This window comes from Agelaius phoeniceus, chromosome 19 (assembly GCF_051311805.1).
Source record: "Agelaius phoeniceus isolate bAgePho1 chromosome 19, bAgePho1.hap1, whole genome shotgun sequence".
In the NCBI taxonomy this organism is placed as follows: Eukaryota; Metazoa; Chordata; class Aves; order Passeriformes; family Icteridae; genus Agelaius; species Agelaius phoeniceus.
The window spans coordinates 8,792,105-8,814,248 of NC_135283.1; the positions used below are offsets into that span (position 1 = coordinate 8,792,105).

The 22,144-nt window shown below is 37.7% G+C and overlaps 1 protein-coding gene across 1 annotated transcript in view; it reads left to right on the forward strand.

The window, feature by feature from the left end:
- Nucleotides 1-10,626: 10,626 nt before the first annotated feature.
- The window catches only part of ANKFN1 (ankyrin repeat and fibronectin type III domain containing 1), a 133,391-nt gene continuing 121,873 nt past the window's right edge, over nt 10,627-22,144 (forward strand). Inside the window, exons 1-3 of the mRNA XM_077188220.1 lie at nt 10,627-10,729; nt 13,802-13,859; nt 14,812-15,034. The gene's annotated coding sequence lies outside the window, so the exon portion shown is untranslated. The remainder of the gene's footprint in view (nt 10,730-13,801; nt 13,860-14,811; nt 15,035-22,144) is intronic.

A 22,144-nucleotide genomic window follows, 5' to 3' on the forward strand; every position in this document is an offset into this window, starting at 1 on the left:
GCTAAAGATACCAGAGTTTAAGTTCTTTTCTTCCAATATGAGTACAGACAGATACTCCAGTTTTGATTCCCTGTCTGGGAAATTAAAAGCCATCTTTTGTTTCCTCAGATGGAGTCAGTGTATGAGCCAGAAAGCCTCTTCCCAATGTCAGTAATATGAAGCAGTAAATAACTACTAACTGTGCTGCAAAATATGAGTATTTCTGTGTCATAAGTAGCCTGGCAGCTATTCAGCTCTACTTCATTAATAACAATAATGATCTACTGTGTTAGAATCTGAAATGTTTTCAAATCTGCCCTCTGCCCCATGAAACTTCAAGATTAGGTCTGGCACAAACAAGAGGCTGCTGCTACAATGCACGAAGAAGTGCAGGAGCCCCAGCTGGTGAGCATTTCATTTATCAGCATTCACCAGTGAAAGACCCTTTTTGTCTGCAGTACATTAGAGCAAGTAGGAAAAACTAATAGCTTTGACTTCAGGAGGCCAGACAGTCTGTAGACAAGCACTGTGCAGATCTCCAGACTGCCCCACGAAGGCTCCTCGGTTCTTGCCCTCAACACTCCTATTATTCCCTGGCAATTGCTGCCAGTTGGCTTGGTAACCATGGACATATTTGAACAGCTGAATTCTTCCCTCAGTTGCACTTGGCACCACCACAGACTTCAGGGGAGCTACAGGGTGTAACTGAGGGCAGAACTTGGCTCTTGGCACCCACTACAAACCAGGTCAAGGCCACCAGTTGCATTTTTACCCTTAATACTTTAATCCATAGCATTAGTGAAAGGAACCTAAAGCATGCACTGTATCACCTTGCCTGGGAAAGCCCTCGGTGTGGCCATAAGAAGATGGTGTGCACGGAGCTGTGTCTGTTGCCAGCCCATTTCTGTGACAGGAGCCCATTTCTCATACCTGCAGCGTGGGCTCGGAGTCACTCGCGCTGCACCGATCACACCGAGCTCAGCCAGCGTCTGGAGCTGCGCTTGAAACGCTGCTTTGTTTTAATCACATGTTTTTATTTCATGAAATAGACCTAAGTATCCTGAAACTAAAGGAGTGTTTTTTCATGCTGCTATAATTTGTGAAATAATGAGACATTTTGGTCTGTTAACTCCTCTTAAGTCTCACCACAATGTTATGCTTTGACTTCATTTGTGGTTACAAAATATTTACTTTTCTCTTTAGCAGATTATATGAAGCTGTGTATTTTGTCTTGGGAGATATATACATATATTTATATATATTTAATCTCAGTAGAAGCTGTTAGTAAAGCTATTTTTGTACTCTGATCTGGTTTTGCATCCTCTTTGAAAATATTTACCAGGATAATGTGGATTTATTTGCTGATGTGGTCTTTTCTCAAAAAAACCTAAAAGTTGACATACTAATAATGTGGATTTTTTTTCACCATGCAGGTCATATGTATACAAATAATTCCTTACTTGTATCGGGAACAAATTCCCCAAACAATTATTTAGTACTATTAAACCTTCTCTCATTGGAGATTATAAATGGAAGGTGGTATTTTTTAAATTGCCAGAGGGACTTAGGATCATAAGCCTTCTAAAAAGTCAGAGTGAGTTCTTACTAGGTCAAACTCCAGAATAAAGGAGGCAGTACTGTCTACTTAGGATTTAAACAGCAGAACACCTGGACTTACTTCTTTTCCTTTTCCATCAACATCCAGTCATCAAAAACCTGATCATCACTCATGCACCAACTGAGCTGCTATCCAAGTAGAATTCAGACAGTGGAGATCCAATGCAAATCTGAAGGGGTACAGCATTCAGGACACTTCTGATTCCTCATTTGAGCCAGCTGTAGTTACACTACTGCTTATGCAATACGACTATGAAGTAATTAACAATTTAATTAAAAGTTTGTAAGAGGTTATGATATTCTTTGAGAAAAAGAATTGTGTATCTAGTCATGATTCTCTGCCCTGTCACCTCCAGTGACAATTCAAATCTGACCTCCTCAGTGTCTGGGAATGCCCCTTTAGGCAGGTTTTCCATGGTAATTAGAGACCATCTCAGCCAGTTCCTGTCTCTCTTCATGCCCTATCAGCTCAGTGCCTTGATGTCTCCATCAGTGTCATTATCTTGGGGACTTCTCTGGTTTCCTTATGGAGTCCCTGCATTTTCACAGGTAGCTTTTCCCACAGATGGTATTTTCCTAGCTTACACTGAAATGCAGTTTAATGTTCTCACCATAGTGAATGTTGCAGACTCCTGGCAGGATCTTAAGTTTTCATGGCTTGTCAGTCTGTAGGTGATCTGCAATTCCTGTCACCTAGCTTACATTTTCTTTCTGCCTGACCTGAAACCCTAGACTTAAGAAAAAGCAGATTTTCAGAAGTCTTTAGGCACCTAAAGAAAGGCACCTTTTTACATTTAAAAGGGACTTAAAGAAATAAGATATCTAATTCCTGTTGACTACCAATGAAAAAGTACTTAAAATATTTAATAACTTCCAACAGTTTAATTAGCTGCTCCCAAGTGTTGTAAAGTCCCTAAAACCACTTTTGGAGATAACAACCTTTCCTTTGAACTTGTACATTTTTTCCAGTTGTGGAAGCAGAGAAAGGACCCAGAAATAAACATGAATTATATACACTTTAAAGTCTCTCTGTATTGGAGAAGCAGGATAAAGGAAGGGTTTGTTGTACTCTGTTTGTGGACCTGTGCTGTTTTTGAACGTCAATTCCAGCTATCGACAATCTGCAACTGGGAATCTTTATGTTAAATGTCTTTATTAAGGAAGAGACTCCAAAAAAAGAGATAATAAATTCAAACTGGGCCTAAACTCTACTTTTTTTGGTGTTTTGGTATGGGTTTTTTTTCCCCAGCACTGAGAGATAACATAAATGCCTGACCTTTGTTTTCATTCTTGTATGGTTTTAAGGCAATTTGGGGAAGGGAGGGAGGGGAGGGAGGAGTGAAAGAGAATTTTTAGTTTATCCACGATACACATCTTGAAGAAAGGTGAATTTGGGAAACAACAGATGCATATGTCTTCCAAACACCTTGGGGTTTTTTGAGTTTTGTGAGACAAAATGTGTTATTGTTGTCTTTGATACCTACTACTTTCTCCTAGTAGAATCCCAGGATTTCTGAGACTTATTTCACACAAGAGCCACAAAAGTTGGACTCAATAGGACAATCTGACACTGCACTTGCACCTCCAGTTGACAAAAGTGAGTTTTGCTGAGAAACCTGAATGGCGATTCTAAAACAAAAACTAAAATCTACACTAAAGAACTTGAATAGAAGCACTGAGGTGATCCTACAGTAATCACTTGCATTTTTATCAAAGGCTTTGGGGTCTAGCCAGGGATGAAATCCTACATAGCAATACATATCTAGTGAAAACATGCCCAAAAAAGTCTGGGCTAAGTGAAGCGAAACACTACATGTTCATCCTGCTTTTCAAAGGGTTTAGCCAAGGCTGCCTTTTGCCAGTGAAAATATTCTTGGATGCAAAGAAGAACAGCAGATGCCTCCAAAACTTTTACCATGCAGTGCTCTGTCAGTGTACTCCAGAGGGCAGCATGGTAATGCTGCTGAAATGGTCTACCAACTCATACAAGATTCCTCTGATTTTTTCACATTAAAAATAAACCTTAAATTATTTACTAAGAATTTTACAGAGAGAAGCCATTAAATATATGAAAGCTACATCAGAAGAAATGCTGTTTTGGCTTCTTGGGTAACTAAATAGAGGGATTTATAAGGAGATGAAGTTTAAATTAAAAATATAAAAATAATATTAAATAAAAATGGCTTTCATTGTCTTTAAAAAGTGTTTATTTTTTGATGATTTTCCTGCTCAGCCTCAATTTTGGATGAGAAAAATGTTAATATACTAACTACAAGTATAATAAATTCTGTAATAAGTGCTTTCTTCAAATTCAAAGTTATATATTAAACCTCTGCTTGATAGTAAATTCCATAATTTTTTAATATCTAAGTAAGGTAATTTTTAAAAAAAATCGAAATTTTTAAGAAGCTTTGCTTCACAAAATGTTCACTGTGCTCCTGGTGCTTCTAGATACTGTGGCCTAAGAAATTATTTGTTTTTGTGATATATATTTAAGATAGATCTTAATGGAAACAATAGTTCTTTACAGGAGGGAAAAAACCTGCAAAGAGTCAATTACAATATTTGACAAGGTCATATTGTTGGAGTAAAATGTGTCTCCCTTATCATGGTCCTTAGTATGTTAGTCTGACAGATAATTAAAAGTGTGCATGTGTATACCTGTAAGAAATATGCAGGTGCCAGAATGCCGAACAACTGAGAATCAATTGCCAGCAGCACAGATTAGAAAACTATTCCTTGAGAATAATATTGTATAAAATTACAAGAAGATCATATTCCAATTGTCTTAAAGAGACTGCAATATGGGGCACTTTTTAGGATTGGCAGGATTGGCCATAAAATGCTGAAATAAAGACCTATTCTATCTGTAGCAGAAGGCCAGCAAGACAATTAGGAATCCCTATATATTCCAACAATATAAAAGCTTATGGTGTGTGATTGTCTTATTATGGATTTTATCAGGGTTTTGTTGAGTGAAGTAGGAATTAAACTAAAGATGCTGTTGCAGAAAGCATTTATTACCCCAGTGCCTACACAGAGCAGACTCTACTGAAAGAGACCATGACTTGCATTTCAAGACATGGGTTAGGCTTTCCCTTCAGTGGTTGTAAAGAATCTGCTATGGGTCTCTCACAAGTGATCTAATGAAGCCAAAAAATCTACTTTTAGGTCAAATGTTTAGAATGTTGAGTCTTATGCCTCAGGGGGCCTGACACAGCAGGGGTCCTTCCCAAGGAATTCTTAGGTCATTTATGATGACTTCAATAATCCAATGTAGTCTTAAAGTCAAAGGAAGCTCTTGGGTTTGATGAGCTTAGAAACAAGCCTTGCAATCCACAGGTATTATTCATTCTGTAAGTTCTTTCCAGACCAGTTTTGACACAAGAAAACTTCCCAAGGAATTTTGGGGAGGTTACCTTTTCCTGTGTAAGCTTTAACTAATCAGGATCTTTGGAACAAAAATATGCAGATCACTTTTGTGCCAAGGCCTTTCCAGTCCTAAGCAATTCCAGGGCTGTACCAACACAGAGCACCCAAAGATGCTGCAACACTTTTACCCACAGTGTCCCCTGTGTAAATGTGTTGCAGAATCTTTGGGTGCTCTGTGTTGGTACAGCCCTGGAATTGCTCAGGACACAAAAGAAGGATGCATTTAAAGAAGGATTAGTCTGGGGAAATCAGTAATTACAATCTGTATTAAGCTGAGAGAAAGGTTGGCTAAAGTGAGTATATTGCAAGGAAAACCACATTTTTGACAGTCTGAAAAGACATAGACACTTCCATGGTATGCTTTTGACAATTTATTAACTTTTTCTGCTAGACCTGACCATAGGCATTGGGATTTTTGGCTGAGTTCTGCTTCAATGTTTATCTGTGTCCTGCAGGTTCAGCAAAGCTGCTTTCATTTCCCTTTGTCCACTTGCTTGCTGTGAAAATAGATTTTAATAGCCCAGCCAGGAACTGTAATTTTTGTCACTCAAACTGCATACAACATTTGCTATCCATGTATAAATATGCATCAACCTGGGCACCTACAGCATTACTTCTCTCTGTAATAATTCATGACTTATTCTTCCATGGGCATCTACAATAATCACAGAGGGCATGTAGACATAAAAAGTATGACAGAGACAAATTGTGAAAAAACAATATGGTAAATATGTATTTAACTGACCCCTTCAGTTAAACAGCAATAAAAATATTCCATTATACAATAAAAGCAGCAGTGTGGGTTGTCACAAAGAGTGTCAAGAAAGAAGGCTCCTGAAGGCATAATATTCCCTTCAGACATGAGATCTGTATTCACCTCCTCTCATAAATATTTTTTATTTCACTAAAGAGGACTAACCACTTTTTCTATGCTTTATTTCTCCATGTGTAAAACTCACCCTCTCTCTGTTACACTAAATGAAGGTTGTTTGGGACAGAGGCTGTGTAATTGCACTCTTTGTAGAACCTTGTAGCAGTATTGGCTGATAGCAGCTGGGGCTGCTAAGTGCTGTGTGTGAAACAAACATTCTTGGGTTTGGTTTGATTTCACTGCCAACACTTCAGGTCAGCCCCTAAGCTACTTTAATTTTTAATTAAAGCGCATCAATAATACCCTTTGAATGCTTGCTTCTCTGTTGTTTCCAGCTACATGCTAATTGGTTTTTGTCCCCATTCACACAAAATTTAATTTTCTGGTTGTTATCTGGAGAATTTCCATAGTAATTTTAAGAGCTTTTTTTCCTTGCTGCTGTGGGTATGCTGACTTTTCCCAAAAGACACCTGCTCTAAAGTTAAATCAAATTCTTTGCCACCTTCTTACCCACTTCCCCCATGATTTCCATAGAATAAAAGCATTAGTCATTGACCTGTAATTATCTTTAATTCACTGGTACTTTCCTTGGACCAGCTGCATGAAGGACTGAAAATGGTGCAATGAAAAGTCTGAAGCAGACACAGACAGCATCAGAAGAGTGAGCTACACACAGTAATACACAACTGCATGTGCACCACTTAGCCACAACACAATTAACACTCTTGCCCCAAAGAAATTATGATCCAAGGCATTCTGCAAACTTTCAACAAGTGCTGTGTTGTCTGTGGTGCCAACTCTCTCAGGTCCTACCAAGAATCCTACAATGTATGACATCTGCCTAAAATCTCATCTCTGAAAGTTGTAAGTCTGCATGAGAACATCCAGATTCATTTTAGGAGAAAAAAAGGGTTTCTGTCATTGCAAAAAAAAGACTGGAAAACATGACACAAATGTTTCCTTAAGGCTCAGTAAACAGAAAGCGAAGTAAAAAATACCTTTTTAAAAAGTTCTTTCGTTTAAAAATCAATTTTTTAAAACTTAAGGGTCAGCCTGATGATGTTTTAGTACTTCAGGTTGACAGAATGATCAGTGGGACTATTCACAGGGTATAAAGATAAAAATGTGCAAAAGATCTTTGTCAGATCTGGGCCTACAGCCAGCCTCTCACTCCCCAAGAGCATGTCATATGGCACTGCTTCTAAATTTGGCTCAACTTTGTTTTGGTGAGTGCAAAATTTGTCTAGATCCAAAGCTTGTTCTGCATCTACCATTTAAAGCCTTTTCATCCCATGTAGAAACTCCAAATAAATAAAATTTACAAAGAAGCTTTTATCTGGCTGTAGATGTGTTTATAAGTAAGAGTGAAAGCAAAACAACACTGGGCAGGGATCCAGAGGCTGATACCTGAGCTATAAACTACCACTGAGCACAGTATTTAGTAAATTAAGTAAAAATACCTACCTCAGTTTCACTGCCTGAAGTCAGATAGCATCCTCCCCTTCTTGCCTTGATTAAAGTTTGCCCCAGGGAATCAAGATAAATGCAATGGCAGAAATTGAAAGGGATCATTTCCTTCCTCTCCAACATTTTCCATGTAATGTTGGCAGCTCAATCTGCAAAGTTTCAGCTAACAAAAGAAATCTTTGACAATGACCTGTGTCTCCTATTGCAGCCCCATCCTTCTCCTTTACAACTGTTTATGCTGAATCACTTTTTATTTGCCACCTGGAAAAAGCCAATGCCCAAGATAAGGATACGCTGTGCATGCAGCGCCTCCCTTAAAGCCTTACAAACTCCAGAAAACTCAGAAAAAAAAAAAGTGGAGTTTGCTTATCTCTCAATAAAAGCACAAAATGCAACGACAAAAAGAAAAACTACTGCCAGGCAGAAAAGGGTTCTTGACTTGCTAAACCACAGGATATCACATAAACAATGCCCCTCCTCCATCCCTTCCTAAGGGATTCCTCCTTCTGTGAACACATTTTGTCAGAACAGAGGGCGAATGTCACCTGAGGGAAGGCCCCTGTGCAGCCACCTGAGGGAAAACTCTTGTCACCTGAGGGAAAAAATGCTGTCACCTGAAGGAAACCTGTCACCTGAGGGAAAGCTCCTCTCCTGTCACCTGAGGGAAAAATCCTGTGCTGTCACCTGAGGGAAAGCTCCTCTCCTGTCACCTGAGGGAAAACTGCTGTGAGTGAGGGAAAACTGCTGTCACACAAGGGAAAACTGCTGCCACTAAGGGAAAACTCTTGTCACCTGAGGCATGTGGTGGAGGGCAGGGAGAGAAACACTCCTGGCAGGCCACATTCCCCATAAGTTTCTGAAATATTTGTACAACTTGGTGTCTCCTCTAAATGATGGAGTAAAGCAGAGGCAGGGAGGATATAGAAAGGGGATGTATTGTCAAAAAGAAAATGGCATTCCGAAGCTCAGAAACCAGAAGTGGAGCTGCAAGGCCTTGGAATGCAGTATGCTCTCCTGGACAATAATCAGCAGGGCCTCAGCAGCCCAAGGGACATTTTTGGGATAGCAGTGAGTCTTTTGAGGGTTTAATGGTGATAGAGCCAGATTTCAGACATCTTTCTTCTTGACTGCACAGTCCCCAGGGCTGGAGGGCAGCTGTGGGATGGGATCCAGGGCAGGGCTGGGGGCTGTGAATGTTGGTAAAAGCTGTGTGGGCTCCTGGGTAAGGCGGGACTGCTGAGGCTGCACAGACACTCCTCCAGCCTCCACAAAAATCTCTGCTTAAATTTTAAGATGCAGTTTTGAACTTCAGCCACGTGATGGCCACATTTAAAAATTCCATTCCTAACAATGCTGGTGGTGTAGTGGCTGAGATGAGACCAACATGGATGTGGTCAGAAAACCCTCTAGGCAGCCCCACACAGGAGGATGTTTGTTTGTGTAAATATTTTATACACAATACACAATTTTGATTGTGTAAATACTTACTTCAATACCTCTTTGAAAGAACTTTATAATGAAACGTGGAGAAGAGGCAAAGGTTTTATAGTTGAGGTGTCATTGTGAGTTTAATGCTCTGGCCTGTGGTGGCATCTAGAGCCTCAGCTCTCACATTAGCTGAGCCGTGACCCCTCAGAGGCTTGGAATAAATGTAGCTTTTTCTATGTAGACTTGTACACAACATAATAATATCAAAATAGAAATGTTATAATGACATTATAGCAATATAAGAATAGAAATATTATTTTACACAGTTTGTGGAAGAACTAGCCATGGTGTGGGACAGTGATTAGCCAACCCACCTCCTAATTTCAATATTGAAAGAAATCACACTAGCATATATTTTGAAGTTTGTAAAGTTTTTAGATTTATAAAGAAATATGGAAGTCTAATGGTAGTTTCAAATAGAAAAAGGAAAGACATTCCTTGTGGAAAGTGGGTGCAAAATTGGCATTCTGAAATTTTTCAGATTTAATTTCTTATTAAATAAAACATTAGATAAATCCAAACTATTTTCTTGGCTCTAGCAAATTTATGCTTTGAGCCTTTGATTGAACCCTAAACTATTCTGGCTGAATGGCTCACAGTCTGAGGCTTTTACCTGCAGACCTGCAGTGCTTTTGACCTTTTATTTATTTTGAAAGTATTAACCTTCAAATGATTCAAGAATATAATCTTAATAGATGCAATTTCCTCTTGCAAATTTCTTCTGACATGGCACATAAAAATGTTGTGGGACTGACTGTCATTGTTTGTACCAAAGTTCTTTTACTCCTACCATAACTTCAGGATTACAAGGGCTCATTAGCAGGATAATGGCAGTGTTACTTCAAACAGCATGGTTCCTTTTAATTGTCTTGAGACAATCTGACCTTCTTTTAAAAGGAAATCAAATAAGTTTATTGTTGCCAAAAGATCTTGGGAAATAAAAGGAAAAGAGGCTGCAATAGTACTGATTTTTAAAAAATTGAACAAAAAACCCCATATATGTGACTGCTAAAATTTGATAGGATCTGGGAAATTAAAAAAAAATCATTCCTCTTTGGATTACTTCAAAGTTTCTTGTGGTATTTTTAGACTTTGGAATATTTCTTTTAAGCTTACTACAAAAAGTCTGTTCAATATTTTTTTTCACCAGAAAGTTGATTATCAAAGACTTTGAGACAGTCTCCTGAAAAAAGATCTAAAAAAGTTAAAAACTTGGAGGAAAACTACAACTTAATTTGTAGTGCTTCAGAAGTGTGGGGCTGGAATTTGGTTTTATGAAAAGCTGATTCATTTGGCTGAATTCTTCTGTTCAACTCCATGTGTATGTCAAGTGATGGACAAGAAGAGCTACTTATTGTTCATTCCTAAATTTTAATCTCTTTGAGTCTTTGATCAATATAATCAAAAATAACCTGTCTTCACTTTGGCCACTTTGGGTTCTAGTAGTTGCTCATACTTAATAATGAAGAAAAAGAAAACATGCTGCAATTATTACTAACCTTTGCTTTCTTCTTTCACTCCTTTTTTCCCTTTCCTCACCTTCCAGTGTGACTGTGGCATTGAATACAGCTGAGACAGAGCTGGTTCCAAACTCTGGTACTTATTTTTGGTTCATTAATTTTTGGCAAAGAGGGGACACTTAATAGTCTGACATTCCCAGCAAGGTGGTGATTGATCAAAAGTCACCACAGTCAATGTTGTTATTTTTTCCAAATTTGTAAGTGTGTTATTCCCTAGGAGCCCACAAAAACAAAGCAATTAGTCTGGCTTGACAGGAATGATGGTGGCTAAACCAGCATCAGAAGTGAAGGCATTCCATGGGATTACCTTTTCCCTATCTAAAGTCTGCTGCAGCCTGATTTACAAAATGACAAGGTAATGTGTACTTTATTTAAAGTGCATTATCTGCATTATGCCAGCTGCACCCTTCAGGAATGTGACATTGTTAAATGAGATTTCCACACACGTACAGGAATGTGCAGACACTGTTAGCCTAGTAAACACACAATCTTTTATCAATGACACCCTGTCTCTCCCTCTCCATTTCTTCCTGTTTGTGTTGTGTGTCTGTGTCAGCCTTGTTCTGCGCCAGTGCTGTCAGGTGAGCTCTCCAGAGTCTGCTCAGCTGGAGCTGGGAATACCAGCCAGAAATAGCCAGCCCTGCTCAGATGCCCCTGCAGTCAGTAAGTGCCTGTGGAAGGTGCACACAGCTGTTGGCTGCTGGGATTGAGCTTCTCCACTGGAGATGAAGTTGTAACTGCTTTGGGACAGTGGGAGGCTGGCAGCTCTTGAGAGGCTGATTAGTGAGGATCTGGGTGGTAAATTCAAATATTCAGGTGCTAATCCAACCTTAAGCTGCTGAGCTACTGGGTACTTTTATGTAGCCAGTACCTTTCCTGTGACTTGATTTCCCCAACTCTGAAGTAGAATTATGCTGCTCCTGAATTGGAAAGATTAGACATTATAAGCAAAAACCATTATTGCTCTTATTGACAGGGAAAATACCCCAGTGGATTGATTTAGGATTTCATAATGTTGGTAATACACTCCTGAATAAGGTTATGTTGCAGCTATTCAGTGGGTGACACCTTGGCACAAACAAGGCTTATGTGGGACTGGTAAAATTGATAATATAAATTTACTTCATACACATTTCAGTAATTCCACTTTGAATCTGTGGAAGATTCTCTGTGGGTGTTGATCGGGTCGAGAATATTGGACCCCTGCCAAAACTCTGGCAGAATTTATTTTCCTTCATTTGGACATGTATAACAACTCAGAAAATTGAGAATGTCCATTTTGGTCTTACCTCAGAAGGTTTAGTGTCTCCCTAATTCTGATAACTGTATTTGGAGAATATGAGGATTTGAATGAGCCCTGAGAAACCGTGCCTCCAGGGTTAATGAAAGGAGTTAATGAGTGTGGTCTGGTACCCAGCAAAGCACTTCTGGATTGCTTGCTGCAGCTGGTAGACTTCCAGGAGGTGCAAGAAAAAGGAAAACTCAACTTTGTTTAGGAATACAGTTGGATGTCAAAGGCATGAGAGCCTGGAATTTCTGTCCGAGTTTTCCTGCATAGTGATAACGCAGCAGGACATTGCTTTCTTTGGATGTCAATGTCTGACTCATTCTTGTCTGAGCCTTAGTAAAGCTGAATAATTGGTGCTTCAGAGAAGCAGGGAGCTAAAAGTTGTCTGCTGAGGTTTGATCTTGAAGGGAGTGAAAGACTGTATGTGTATTATTTGAACTTTAGGAAGAAATGAAAAAAATATTATCTATCTGTAGTGTTGAGTCATCTTAGCCCGGCAAGTGTTAGGAGCTGCTTAGGTCAGCTGAAAGATTGGGAAGGAAAATACTGACTCAAGAATTTTCCTGTGTCAGCAGAGGGTCTCTGCTGCATTATGGGCTGGGATTTAGAAGTGGAGATCTAAAGGAGAGCATTATAAACAGCAGCTGCCTTAAAAACAGCCTCATTCCTTTGCTTCCGACAATTGCATGAAGTCATAGGAAATCCTACCATAGCTATCTCTTCGAATTTTTCAACAAACAATATTCACACCTCTGTTATTTTCTAGCCTAGTTACATTACTTAGTGCTTGTTTTAGAAAAGCTTGGTTATATATTCTTTTCTTAAATTGGCTTTGTCTCAAGCACAAATTTCAAATGCATCCAAGTGATTTGTAAGCCTAATCTGACTGAATCACTCCTGAAAGTTAGACCTGACATTTTTACAAGTTTTATTTGTGGGCTATTGCTAAAATGAATCTGAATATATTTTTTCAACTTCTTTGGCTGAAGGTCTCAAGAACCTTGTGGACTTCTTAACAAATAATTCTATTCAAAGTGTGAAAATATTAATTGACCTGGCCCTCATAGGATGACAGCAGTATGGCTTCTCCTTGGTGATGGGAAAAGTTTGGGAGTGCTTTCACAAAAAATTTGGAAAAGGCTTCAGCTGGGGCTCTCAAGGCTTCACTTACTGTATGTTCTACTGTAATTCCTGTGAGGTCCACTGACCAAGACCTTTGCCCTGGGCCTTGAACACAATTTGGTGTGTGCCTGAACACTTTGTTGCATTATAAAAAAGTCTCCAAGTGACAACTACTTCAGTGTCCTTTTTGCTTTTTGTCTTCCCCCTGAAATAGAAGACACACCATGTTCCATTGTTTCTTCCAGCTATACATGCTGCATCTTCAGCATGCCAAGATCTGCTCTATTAAGAGTTGTAAATAGCTCATCTGTGGGAGGATTTTCTTTACCTATGCTATGAAATGGTTTGTCTTCTATCAGTTCTTTGCATGAAGTGAAAGAAATAAAGATTTACAGAAAAACATGTTCTCTTTGGATTGCACCAGAAAATCTTTCAAACAAGGGATACAATGAAATTTCTACCAGGTTCCTTTCCCCTCCCTTCTTCTTTAGCCTATTATGTATCCAGGGGATGAAAACAGCCTGTCGCTGGCAAGACTTGTCCATAGAAGGTCACACTTAAAGCCTTGAGACTGTAATTATTTTGTCTCCTTGCTCTCCAACACTGCCATGTGAATGAGGTCATGGTATTAAGTGATTCTAGCTGCTTAATATCTTCACTTTATGTCCTAAAGGATTTCTGGCACTTGAGCACTGTGTTTGGGGACTATTATATAGGAATATTTTGTTGAGAATTTAATGACATTGTTGAATTTATATCCTTATGTGTTTCCCATCTTTAAGTTATTATTTCCTCCCAATAACACAAATGATCCAAATGTCAAGATTCTGATTCTGTGTATTCTGCAATGAGTGTGGGGGGCAGAAATCCCAACTCATTGACTTCAATTCAAAAAGGCAATAACCTCTTCTAAAAGCTGTGTTATCTCAGTCAGATTCCAGTGCAGAAAAATTAATCTAGGAACTTAAACTTTTCTTCTGCCACTGTGCTTAATATTTCTTTCTTTTTTCTCTAAAGTGTCAGGAAGTGGTGCCGAGTTGGCAGCAGTATATACCATCCCAGAGGAGGCTGTAAAGTAAGTGTTAGAAATGTTGAGTCCTGTCTATAAAAATGAGTTTTACTGAACTCTAAAAAAGTAGTAACAGAACTGCCTCTTCTAGCAGTTTTTGTGGCTATTAATAGATGTTAGTGCATTAATTATGTTCCAATGGAGATTTAAATTCTAATCCAAACTCTCCATCCAAATTGAATGCTTTTTTAACCTTAGCATTATCTGATAAAATTTCTGTCAACTCCTGTATGTAGAATGAAATTTACCACTGTATAAATAAGTAGGCTTGTGGGAATGATTCTTGATTCATATAACTAAATATTGAGGAGGAGACCTCTTTTTGATGGAGAGCTTGCCTTGAAAATTCATGTTTCAATTCATCTGTTCACTTGTTTCACCACAGAAGTTATTGAAATTGAGGTATCTCATACAGTAGAATGAATTTAAGAGACTGTTAAAAATATGGCCCTTCATCAGAATATCAGAATTATTTCTTGCTATTCCTTCAAAACAGAAATTTTATTATTTAAATAGTTACACTGCTTCTAATCCTCATGCAACATAATTGTCAATGCGATGGTGCTAATATTAACAGAGTAATTTAACTTATTGAAGGGAATATAGTATCTGTCAGGAGTATTTCAGCCTTTGCTGCAGTTCTGGTATAGAGGAATTGAGAATTTTTCCTTTTATGAAGACATAATTTCATTTTAAAGGAACATCTACTTTTTGAATATCATTATATTCATGAGAATTATTGCTTTAAAATCCATTTCCAGCATTGTTGTGCCCTCCCAAGCTTATTGTCAGTATTTTGCAGTTTTTCTGGGGGTTCAAAATGCCACAGGAGGACAGATGACACATTTCAGTCTACCCTTACCATCTAATGTGTTACTTTCTGGTCTCAGGTTGCTTTTCCTTGAGCAGTTGGGCACTATCAGTTGTCGGTTTCCCCTCTATTGTTTCTTTGCTGCAGAAGCTCAGCAAGTGGGAGATGAGAGAACGACCGTGCTGCCTCTGCTTGGGGAGCAGGAGAACTCCGATAGGGATATAAATTATTGGAAGAGTGTCCATCTCAGGAATTGCAGACAGACAGAGCAGCTCTGAGGAAATACAAACTGTCAAACACAATTTGTTTCTGTTGAGGCTTGAATAACAGCAGAAGAGAAAAGGGGCAAAGCACACTGGAGTCACTGTATGTAAGTATTCTCAAATACATTGTTGAATTTACCTGATGAACAGATTACCACATGCATTTCTACACACTACTTTTCATCTTTGAAGAATGAAAATTGCATTTCATTTAATGTGATGCATGAGCACAATATTTCTTTGCTGTTCTCTAAATATGTAGAATATTTTTTATGAAGAATGGAATTTGAAGTATTTGTTGAGGAGAAAACACTTTTGTTATGCCTTCCAAGGAAATGCTACTGTTTTAAACTGAGCATCAGTATATACTCAGTTTAAAACAGTAGCATTTCCTTGGAAGGCATAACAAAAGTGTTTCTCTATGATGAGTGTTCAATACCTTTTAAAGGGACATACTTATAAACCAGTAATCATCATATTTAAGACTGGATGTCCATAATTTCTATTTATGGAACTGTTTATATTTCTACTGTTTTCTTCAAGAGCCAGTTTACGGGAGGGTGTTAATAGCAATAATTTACCTGCATTTACACATGAGCAAACCCAGTGAAAAAAACTGGCAACCTGGAATGAGTATGCATAGAGTTTATGACAGTCCAAGACAAACTGGGGTTTTTTTTAAGGAAAAGTTCTTATTTCCTTTGATTCTCTGCAGAAATGTAGGGGTTGGGTGTGTGAGCATGTGTGTGTGTGTTTGTGATAACAAAAGAAAAGTAATTTAGAGAGTTGTCAAAAACTTTAGGGGAGCAGTTTTGAACAGAACCAATCAACTCCAGCCAATGGAAGATTAAGAGACCTAATTAAGATTGGGTTGCACTGTATTGTACACTCAGACTGCTATGACACATGGAATAAAAGAGGATCCTTTGGAATTTCTGAAACCTGGTTATTAACCTGCAATTATTTCTCATTATGTTTTCCACACACTGTCTATTAGCAGCAGATTCAAAGCTCATGTGCCTTCTATAGCAACAGCACTTCAGGTTTTTAGAACATTTATGTGGCACTGCAACAGGCTAGATTTTTTCATATTTTATAAACTGATTAAGATGCCTTTTGGAAGTGAAAAAGAGGGATATAAGTTTGCATGGATCTGTCTTCTCTGAAAGACTTTGATTTGACTGTCACTTGTCAGAGGCTCTAGATAAAGAGTGATTCATGTAACTAAACATTTTCCACAGAACTTACCTAAAACTCTGTCCTGAGCTCAGTATAAGCAATGATAGAAGGGTGGCCAGTAATTCACCAAGGAATCAATACCCATTTCCTTTGTTTTCAATGTGATGGCATGTCCAATTACACTGAGTCTTTACTGCTAATCTCAACAGGCCCTCTCTTGCACCTCTTGCCTTTAGTGTTCCTGCAGCTTTCCTAGTGTAGACTTAGTGGATGATGCTATTAGATATTGTAAATATAGGTTCTTACAACTACTTTCTGCATTTATAGAATAAATTGAGGATGTCTTGTTCAGCCAAACTGAATGATGACAGAGAATTTTCCCAACTATTAGGACTGACTAGAAATCCTTTCCCCTAAAATCAAATCAGTTTTGGTATTTTTGCTGTGAAATCCAAAAACTACAGCTCTTTTTAGGTTTTAGGAGAAACCTGGTCACCCCCTAAAATAAGACAGATTTTTGTTTTAGTGACAACAACTTTCACCACAGATTTATGACTGAAAAAGTTCCTATATAAAATAATAATAAACTTCACCTGTTAGCTATATTTAGGATATTTTGCAGAGTTTAGTCCATGCAAAATTCATGTTGAACTCTAAACTGTTTTTTAGTGTGTACCTATAGAACAAATCAATGCATTCAGTGAAACTGTGGAATACATATAAAAAGCTTTTTACAACAACTGTGTTAATTTTGTGTAAGTCATAAACTCAATAATACTTGATGTAGAAAACGAATTACTCTCTAAGGTGAAGGGATTGGGAATTGCTAATGTTTTGATTGCAAGTTCTACTGTTAATTATCATTGCAATAGTGTTCTTGTGGACTCTGCATTTATCAAAACCAGAAAATATCAGTAATGATGGTCAAATAGGGTTAAACTCACAACTGAATAGATTAACCGAGCTCCAAAATTTAAACCAAACTATGCAAAATTTAAATCCATTCTTCCTCTGTCATTTTGCTCTTTCCAATGTTTGTCAATGCCCTTTGAGTATCTCTGTTAAGGAGGGAAAGTTCTTCTAAAGGTGCCCAGTTTGGGGATGTGTTTACCTCCAATTCCCGTGTTCCATGCAGCTGAATGTACCTCAAAACTAGGAAACAATTTTTCATTTAATTTTCCCCTCATAGTTTTGGGGTTTGTTCTTTTTTTTAAAGTTCATTGTAATCTGAAGCTATCACATAATGCAGGAAAAAATCCCAATCCTCCATGATAGCTAAGATTAGATTAGATTAGGTATCTGCAGCAAAAAACCTTTGTGGTATATTTTTATTGGGAGATCAGGTATTTTGAAATCACACAGCTAATTAATTTCTCCAATTTAATATTAAAATCTATGCACCTGGATTATGATGTCTCTCTAAGAAATAAGGGGGCCCAGGTTTCAATCTCTTTGAAAAGATCTATTTATTATGAAAAGTATTAAATCTCCCAGGCACTATTTTTGCAAACAGGATTCAGGTGTGTGAGGTCATTCGAGTTGCCAGGATAATGATAGTTCTAAATGTGTTCTAAATGTGTGTCATTCTGGCATAAATGACAGACTTTCACTAAACTTGGAGAAATTTTCTTCTGTTTTAGCTGCCAGTGCTTGTGGGGCACAGTACTAGACAGCACTTGTTTGATGTGTGGCAGGACAAAGGTGAGAAGAGGAAAAGGGCAACCAGAAAACACAAATTGTAAATTTGTTCTTTTTGAAACAGAGCTACATTTTAACTTAGTTTATTTTTAGGTGAAAAACATTTTATCAACTGGAAGCCATTGGTGAATCAGTGTGAAACTTCCCAACAGTTTATCAGAAAAACTAAGCAAAAATGTTGCTCTACTATGTTCCCCACCCACTTATGCAGAATTTCTGCTTTGCAACCCAAATGTACAGCTTAAATGGCCCAGCTGATTATATGATTTGTTGCAAATACTGTTAGACCTCTTTAAGTGGTATTGGAAAAATGCAGGAAATATTGGAAAAAATACAGGCAAGGTAGCCGTGTTGATGTTTAAAAGACACAAGTTTTGTATTTAAAGCACAGCTTTCAATATTTTTATGATATCTCTTATAGCAAGTCTCCAGCATCTGGATGTATTCATGAGTCCAGTACTGGATCCTCTTTTCAGCTTTAAAAAAACAGTGAAAATTCATCAGAAGGTCAGATGAAAACATTCTGCAGTCTACAGCAGATTCTGAGCTACATGGCCTTTAAGCTGCCTGAAGAACAATTGGGAAGTGTGGGAATTGCTCTAGAGAAGTCATGAATTGTTTTGGGATTTACTCAACATATTCTGATTTGGAATGAAAGATGTGATTATGGAAGCACATAATAAGCATTCTCTCCTACACTCACAAAGAGTTTGTTTTCAAATCACTCTCTGTTATACATGCTCAGATTCTGTGGCATTATATCAGCCCATGCATGGGCTTCAGCCAGGTTCCAGAATGGATTCCTAAAGATGCAGTGGTTTTTTCCTTCTAAAAGAATAAACAAACAGAATTCCTATCTGTCCTGCAAGTAGCACTGTTCTTGTGACAGCTGCTGTGCAGTGAAGCTGGGCGTGTTTCAGGTGCCATGCCTTCCACCCCTCCTTAGAGCACAGAAAAGGGGTGAAGAGCACAGTTTATTTATCAGGTGGAACTTGTGTCTCATGTTCTATGGAAGAACGAGCTGAGAAAGCCTCAGGGCAGCAGTAGGTGGGGATGTTAGGCCAACCTCCCACCCAAGCAAAATAACTGAATTAAGACCTTGGCTATGGTGAGTCCCCAAACCATAAAAAGGGACTTGGTGGTACAACAAGATGAATCTAAATCAAAACATGGCAAAGATAAGAACATATCTTACAAATCTCTGAGCCATGGTAAAACCCAGAGGCATTTTTTTCTTAGCATAAGGGAGCACTTAAAAAGTTTATTGCATTTGACAATTTTTTTTTAAGCACTTTTGCAACCATGAGGAAAACTCTGTATCAGTTGTCATTGCTTCTTTGTGTCCTTCATTAAGGGCCGGGAAGTAAAATAAAAGCACAGAATTAAGCTCAGCAATCCACAGCACTGATTCATGTCCTCTATATGTAAAAAATTATGCCTTCAGAAGTTCAAATTTATATTTCCTGAAAGCATAAGTGTCTATTCTGCTTCTATCCTTATCCTTGTATTTTTCAGTGGCTATAAAATGTGGTTATAAAATCTACAATGTGTCTTCTGCAGTGGTTTCATTGTCCATATATAGATATCAAGACAGCTACAGACTACTTAATGACAGCCTTTTGGTCCAATGAATGTGTCAGTAAAGGAAACCAAGCATTTCTCTTAATAAAATGGTTTTCAGCATCCTTGAGGACTCATTAAGTGATCTCTTTAGAAGTCATATTCACTGAGCTAATTAACATGATCAGAATGTGCATTCCTTCCTTATGATTAACTTCATAGCACTGAAAGGAAAACTCTAAGTAAAAATCTTACAGTGACACTAAATACATAGATCCTTATATTCTGTATTGGAATGCATGACACACTGGCTACAGTTTGAATAACTGTTTAAAGTATTTTGAAAGCAGCAAGGACATAATTCAACTTAAGCTCTCACTTTCCCTCAACAGAAATACACAGGGCATTAAACAGCTTGGGCAAACAGTCTGGAAAGTTACATTGCGGTTCATCTTGTTACACTTGGTGCTTTATATGTAATGGTGGTTTTTACTCTGAGTTCCACTCAGTAAACCTGGGACTCCAGCTTTTTTATGGAGACATAAAAGTTTGCAATGCCTAATCTTCTTTATTGTGATAATTTGCTCACCATGAAGCAAAGATAAAAGATATGTAAGGGACAAGGATTGCTTTCATCACTCTTAAAAGTTTGGTATCTCAGAGATTAATATTAAAATATTAACCACAGGAAAAAATGTTACTGATGGCTTTTTAAAATTTTAAAAACTGAAATATGAGTGACATGATTTATTCCTGAGGCACTTGCATTGAAGTTTATTGGCACAGTGACATTTTTATAGCATCCACATGAACACTGTTCTATAGTATTGTCCTGTAGGGTTTTAAATCAGTAGTGACACTCAAGTATGCTGTTTCCTATGAACTACTGTAATCTTGGTTTAGTTCACTGAACTATACTTGAATTATTGGAAGACAATAGTCTTTAGTGATACAATTTGATTGTAATAGGATAGAAAACTAAACGTTGTATTCCACAGAGTCTGTGACTGGAACAGATGAATGGGATGGAGTTATTTAATACTGCCCACACAATTTGGGCAATGAGTTTTTCAGAGAATTGCACACCTTAAATATTCTATTTTCCTCTGTGTCTGATGTGGTGCACTGACAGCCTGTCCTTCTTACTTTGCTTGAGCAGATGTCTTGTTCCAGCTATGATGAAATACATCAGTGTAGCTCCCACTAATACTCTCTGATTTCTATCTTATTGCTGGCTTATGTCAGTCTGTCAGTCTGCCTCCATTTGGAGATCTCTCCATGTTTGGAGAGCTGGCTGTTGAACAACTTCTAGTTGAAGCCATACCAATATATTTATTTAGATTAAACTTTTTACTGGAATAAGAATGAATGGAATTTGGTAATTGAAAGAGCTTTGAAGGTATCATCCCTGGGAAATAAGTTTTGAAACAAAAATGTGCAGATTAATGCAATTAATTGTGCCTTATATAAAGATTAGCTTTCTAAAACTAGAAGAAGATGCAGGTCAAGTAACAGACTAATGATGTTCATTTGCAAATAATACTAATTATGAACTATTTTAAAGGACTAACCTGCATTGTTTTCAGTAAGAAATCATTTATATATTTGGCATTATGGCACCATAATAATAAAAATAAGGTTTTAATGCAAATACAGATGCCCATTCAGACTCCTGGTTATTGGGCGTGTTCTGCCCATGGTCATGAACATCTCTTTAAAGGACTAATATACTTGATTAATGACCATGATTTAGGTATTAAAGCTGACAATTAAAAAAAGAAAAAAAAGCCCAACCACAGATCAGTACACCAAGGGTGAGTTTGCTATTAAATTAAATCTGGGATCAGAAGAGCTGTCCTGATTGTTTTCAGCACTTAAGTCATTCCATTTCTTTTTTAGCATGTTTCAGTCTCTGTGAATTTTATCAGAGAATGCTGCTTTATGGGACACTGTAGTTACAAATTACTGCCTCTGAAGTTTGTCCTACAGAGCAGGAGAAGGGGAGAATTCAGCTATATGCTCCATCTTTACTACTGCATTCCTTGGAATGTTCCATATGTTTACCTTTATCTGACTTCAGATTTTGTGCCTTTGTGGTTGCTGGCAAGAGCAGTTGAATTCTTTCATGCCTGTTGCTTTAATAAGAAATGTGAAGCCACATACACAGTAACATGAGAACACAACAGCATGAAGCAGAAATAATCCCTGATGAGATGCATATCTTGAGTAGGGATTAGGAATGCTTTGCACCCAATTCTTTATTTGGACTGTTACTCTGAAAAATTCCAAAAGGGGGCAATCTTACCCTCTGCCTGGAAGTCTATAAATATAATTCGACTGAGAAAATACAGCACACTACTTTCTAAGTTCTCATTTACCTTAGAGAGCTGAAGGTTAGTGCAATGGTAAAAAACATTGAAGGGTTTGGTTTTCTTTTTGAAAAGCAAATTTTAAAAGTGACACTGGATTTTCAAACTTCATTAACTGCAACAGTATGGATACATGTAGTCACTTTCAAATTGTGATGGTTAAAATTATCTAATGCCCTCACTTAGAATAAAAAATCATGTTGTTTAGAGGGAGATACATTAAAAAGTAATATACTTAAATTCCTTATGAACATAAGGCAAACATGCTTATGCTGGAGACTGAGGGGAAAACAGAATCTCAAATTCATCCTTCTTTACCAGATGATTGGTGCTAACAAACTTGAGACAAAATCTCTATACTAGCTTGGAGGAATGAAAATTTTGTTTTATAATTTCTTATCTTTCTGTAGT